The sequence below is a fragment of the Apium graveolens genome, chromosome 6, assembly GCF_009905375.1.
Source record: "Apium graveolens cultivar Ventura chromosome 6, ASM990537v1, whole genome shotgun sequence".
In the NCBI taxonomy this organism is placed as follows: Eukaryota; Viridiplantae; Streptophyta; class Magnoliopsida; order Apiales; family Apiaceae; genus Apium; species Apium graveolens.
Genome location: NC_133652.1, coordinates 180,539,958 through 180,545,875, shown reverse-complemented (window position 1 = coordinate 180,545,875; position 5,918 = coordinate 180,539,958). Strand labels below are relative to the sequence as shown.

The 5,918-nt window shown below is 35.9% G+C and overlaps 1 non-coding gene across 1 annotated transcript; it reads right to left on the bottom strand.

Moving 5' to 3' along the window:
* Positions 1-4,817: 4,817 nt before the first annotated feature.
* Positions 4,818-4,924, bottom strand: LOC141669322 (small nucleolar RNA R71). Its single transcript, XR_012553609.1, has one exon. It is a non-coding gene; the product is annotated as a small nucleolar RNA R71 (small nucleolar RNA).
* Between the last annotated feature and the right edge of the window lie 994 nt (positions 4,925-5,918).

Below are 5,918 nucleotides of genomic sequence, written 5' to 3'. Positions count from 1 at the left end.
TGCTGTTTTGATAAAAAGGGTTTTTGATTACTTACCCAACACTCGGGAGGTAAAATTCTTGGAATGAGTTTAATCCATTAATAGGCATCGCCTGGGAAATATCGGTGAGCTTTCCTTTCCAACTAGATACGACTTCTTGGTGGAACCGTATCAACAAGTTTCTACTTGGGGAAAGGGGGGACGAGCTTTACGTTTTAGAGTCATGGATTTCATCTGAACTAGGAGTGGCTTAAGTGGTCGAGTGGCACCGGCCCAGCCGTATTATATTGGCCCAAATGGCCTGGAAGTTCCGCTAAGACGATCCATTCCTTAGGAGTCCAGGGTTCGGTTGACAAGTAAATCCGGCTGTTCTCCTCTACATGTAGAAAATGGTGGGGTTGCACTACTGCAACTGATTATCGTAAGTGGTCTTCCTGGCACGCAAACTCCCGTAATGAGTTCATCATCCAGTTTGGATATTTCTGCAACACTACTCGGAGCATTCGATCAAAAAGCTACGGATGGGTGGTTGCTGAAGCATTGATAGGGTTAAACAGTTATGATGATGTTTCCCTCAAATGAAGTATATCGTAACTTTATTTCTTTTAAACAACATTTCAAAGATTGAATCTATTCAAGTCTTATCTTGTAGTCTCATCTATGTGATGAACTTTTGAAACTGGTTATAACTTGAACGGTGGTAGTTCAAGTAGTATTTGGAAAAGATATATGTATATTGGGGTATCTTATAACTTCATCTTTTCAACTTATATCTGGTTAATGATTATCTTATGCATGACAAAGATTTTCAGAAAAACGTTGAGACAAGGTTAGATAGATAAGATCACCTTGCAACGATATTTTTATACAGTTATAAACTGGAACTCTGTGTATATTATACATGGCAGAGGATTTCAAAGATTTTGAAAAGTATATAAGTATATATACTGAATATTTTACGACTTCGTCGCATTAAGATATCAAACTTGGTTCATTTCTTCTTGACCAAGACTTTCATGAGTACTATGAGAATGCTCAGATATTGTTAATTATTATATATATTATTTTGGTGGACTTGTTGCTCACCCTTGCTTTCTTCTTTCATCACACAACAACAAATAGACAAGATGAACAAGACCAAGCTCCCAATTTGTGAGCGGATAGGAAACGTTCCACAGTTTCTAGTAGGCGTTGATGCCGCGGTAGCTGAGGTAGAAATTATCAATAGGCTAGACTTTCAACTTCTGATGTACCAGACTTATGTATCTATATGAATTGTAATAATGGCAAAGAAATGTAAATTTATTCAGAAACCCTTTTAAGGTGTAACGGTTTATAATTATGGAATAAAATGACTTGTGTTATTTTTGGTATTCATATCTGAGACTATAACTTGGGGTATGTGTGTGTGTATATTGTGGGGTCACAATATGCAGTAGTTGGTTGTTTATTGAGGTTAAGTGTTATTAAGGGAAATGGAACTCGTGACAACCCGGATCCCCGACCCCGGATTTGGGGGTGTTCCATAAATTAAAACTATTATTTTAATAAAATTAAAATAAGATTAAATCGCTTTAACTCATACTTTAATTTTTAAAAATTGAAATTTTAATTTTTACTCTATTTTTTAAATTTTTTAATATGAAAGTAAAAATTCTTATTCAAAATTGGATTCAGATCCGGTTATTATCCGTATCCGGATAGTATCTGTCGGATCTGGATTTAGATATTAATCTTTAAATATTTCCAGATTCGGATACGGGTACATATACGAATTTTCGGATTCGGATCCAGATACGGATATAGACAAATCCGTATCCGAATTATCCGTTTGACAACCCTACTGATAAGGATGTTAGGAATCACAAGGCCTCTAAAATGGTTGATGTTCCAATAGAGAGTTTAAATTGGAATACAGAGGCCGTGGATTCAGATTTTAATGATGAAATTGATAGTGATGGGGAGAGAATGGTTTCAAACACAACTGATGAAGAAGATGATGAGAGTAAGTACCCTAGTTTTAATGAAGAAACTGATATTGGTAATTAATAATTTGAGGTAAGTATGACATTTTCTAGTACAAATGCCTTTAGGAAAGTTGTTAAAAACCAAGCTATAATGCAGATGAGGGAAATTATACAAAGAAGAAAATTTGGAAGGAGAGTCAAATTTGAGTGTGAAGGTGTTGGTTGCAAATTGAAAATATATGCCTCACCAATGTCTTACTCTTCCACTTATCATATTAAGGTCATTACCCCTAAACTTATTTGCACACAAACATAATTATAAGGTGCAATTTATTTTTGTACACAACTGTGTAACAATTTCAAATTAATCTGAAAAACCTAATATAGGTTTTATTTTGCTATTTTGTCTTGTTTATATCAATTCATTTTTTATATTTTGGTCTTTGTATCTTTTTAAATGCAACATCAGCTTTTCTCAAGAACAATGAATCTAAGTCATTGGCTATTTCATTGTATCGATGGCACAGTCTACATGAATTGGCCATTCTATTAAAAGATCAATGGGTTATCTTCTTATAAATCCAAATCTTTACCACTACCCTTGACTGCATTAACATACTCAACGCACTTCTAACTCCTATTTAAACACACTTGCAAAGGAATTCAATTACTAAAAAAACTATTTATAAGAAGAAAATAATGGCTTACGGTATCGATGTTAAGGGTGTGTAAAATAGGGTGTCAAGGGTTGCTTGTGTTGGTGCAGTGATGAAAAAGAACAGAAGGTGGGTGAGAGGCTTAGAAAGAAATATTGATTTGGCTGATCCTACAACAGAGGGGCTTTGGGCCATCTGATAAGTGGATTGTATATCTACTTGGAACGCTTCATTATAAGCTTAAGTTGGTATTTTAGACTCAAGTTGTTGGTATTTTGATATATTTTTATGTTATGGTATTAAAATTAATTAATTAATTAAATGAAGAAATGAGCTTTTCAAGGAAATATGCTGAAAAGAGCTAAGAATTGGAAGCCTAGGCCATTCTCAAGTTGAAGAGAATCTTGTTAGCTTCGCGTGGGCAGTTGAATCGCCTAATTCTGATGAGCAGAACTCAAGATACGGCCAAAAGAAGAAACAACAGAAAAGTCTGGAAATCAGGCGTGACCGCCCCCAAAACCTGTGCGGCTGCCCCGCCTTTTTGCCAAAATATCAGCGCGCCCGCGCTGATTTGAGCGCGGCCGCCCCGCCATTTTTGTCCCAGAATCCTGATTTTAGTAGAATTTGATGATTTTGAGGGTCCAGGTCCACTAGAGGCTTATATATACCAATAAAAAGACATTTTTAACAACAGAGACTAAGGAGAAGGCAAGAAGAAGACCTAATAGCACAGATCCAATAAAGGAGAAGAAAAACTTATTTTACTTGTGATTCTTTGCTTAAGTTGTAATCTTGGATGCTCGTTTTCTTTATTGTTAAATCTATTACTCTTGTTAATGTACTTTGTGATTTTATTCAGTTTATAAAGACCTTATTTATTATCATGATTTCATCGGAACCCACGGTGATGATGAGTTCGGTTATGAACTATTCGTTATCGTGGGGTTCTAACAAATTTACTTATGGATTTCTATAGTTAATTTGTTTCAATATCTTGGTGTGTGGTGATTTATTGATATCCTAGTATTGGTTGTGCTTATTCATCCTATATGCATAGCTAACATATAAGATAACATGTTAATCTCTATTGAAGCGAAAGTGAATATAGAGGTTTAGAACTGGCCATGCTAGCATAGGTTCATGTATATATTATGCATGATTCGTAGGTAATTATAACCATCTTACTTGCCCTATGTAATCACGATAGATAACTTGTTCATTAAACCTTTATGTTGTCAAATTTTGTAGACATATAAGGTCTCAACATAATTGGTGTCTATTCAAATTTTATCTTTTTTGTGGATGTCTGGTAGTAGGGTATTCGTACAACGAAAGTAGGCGTTTACTAGTTTCGTTTTATCTGATTAGTTATCATCATCATTGCATGCTAAGGTAAAGAACAATGACTTTGAATGAAGTATTTAATAAAGTTAGAATCCCATGTTTGTCTCATATATTTAATTCAATCACTTTTATTCTTAGTTAATTGCATGTTAGTTTAATCTTAGTTATGAACACCTCAACTTGTTACTATCTTAGCATTGAGCGATAGCCATAACATTATTGCATAGGTGCATAATCTTAAATTAACTAAAAAGAGTCTCTGTGGGTACGAATCTGATTTATATCTTATACAACTTACGAACGCGTATACTTGCGTGTAATTTTAGCGCGTATTTTTGCCATAACAAGTTTTTGGTACCGCTCCTGGGGACTCGGTGTTAATTTTAGTTTATGTGCTTGACATCAATGGTTGTTCAAGTTCACTGACTCGGATTCTTTTATTTTCATGGTTTACTTGTTTGTGTTTCTGGTACTCATTATAATGGGAGATCCAGCAGCACCAACAAATGCGTTGATGGATTTTTCTCTACCCAAGATCAATGAAATTCAATCTAGCATTGTCAGGACAGCGATTGTGGCTAATACCTTTAAAATCAAGCCTAGTACGATTCAGATGGTACATAATTCAATCCAGTTTGGGGGTTCTCCAACGGAAGATCCTAATATACATATTAGGGATTTCATCAAGATCTGTGACACCTTCAAGTTCAACAATGTTTCTGAAGATGCTGTGAAGCTAAGACTTTTCCCTTTTTCTCTGAGGGATAAAGCTAAGTCTTGGTTACACTCTCTACCAGCAGGTTCTATCACTACCTAGGAGGATCTCGCTCAGAAATTTCTTACTAAATTCTTCCCTATAGCAAAGACAGCTGCAATGAGGAATGCTCTTACTCAATTTGCGCAGTAATCGGGAGAATTTCTATGTGAAGCTTGGGAGCACTACAAAGAGATGCTTAGGAAGTGTCCTCATCATGGAGTGCCTGATTGGATTATCATCAATTACTTCTATAACAATTTGGAAGCACAATCAAGACCCATACTCGATGCAGCATCAGGTGGAGCATTATGGAAAAAGAGCTATGAGGAAGCTTATGATCTAATTGAACTGATGGCTGCTAATGAATATCAGTATCCAACTCAGAGATTGCCACAAGGCAAGGTAGCAGGAGTTCTTGAAGTGGATACAGCTACGGCTATCACTGTTCAACTAAAGGCGTTGTCTATAAAGATCAATTCTCTGGCTAACTATGGTATTAATTAGATAACCAGTGTTTGTGAGTTATGTGCAGGTTCACATGCGACGGAGCAATGCGCTATATCTAGTGAATCAACTCAGTTTGTGAGCAACTTTCAGAGATCGCATCAACCAATTCCAGACACTTATCATCCTGACAACTGGAATCATCTTAACTTCAGCTGGAGTAACAAACAGAACACGATGCAACGGCCGTTCCAGCAGTTTGGAAACAAGCAATTCAATCCTCCTGGTTTTCACCATCAATTTGCATCAAGATAATAACTCCAACTTCAATAACAAACTCATGGTGCAGGTCAATCTTCGAATAAAAAATATGAATTGGAGGAGTTGAGGCTTATGTGCAAAAACCAGGCTCTTATATGCCAAATCCAGGCTGTTTCTATTAAGACTCTGGAGAACCAGATAGGGAAAATTGCTAACGCCTTATTAAATCGACTACCAGGAACTCTTTCTAGTGATACAGAAGCCAATCCAAGCAAGAGGGAAGTTAACGAACAGGTGAATTGTAATAACCCCAATTTTTGGAACTTTTGAAACCCTTATGAATAGTGTTTTGCTGATTATGCTGAATAAGAAAACTTTTCATGCCACACTATGTAGGGGCTCTTTTATTGATCTTCTGGGATATTATTAGTACTCTATATGATAAATAAGTGTATGTAAAGATCGTCAGAATCCAAATTCGAACACTTTGATTTTTCCCGGAAATCTACC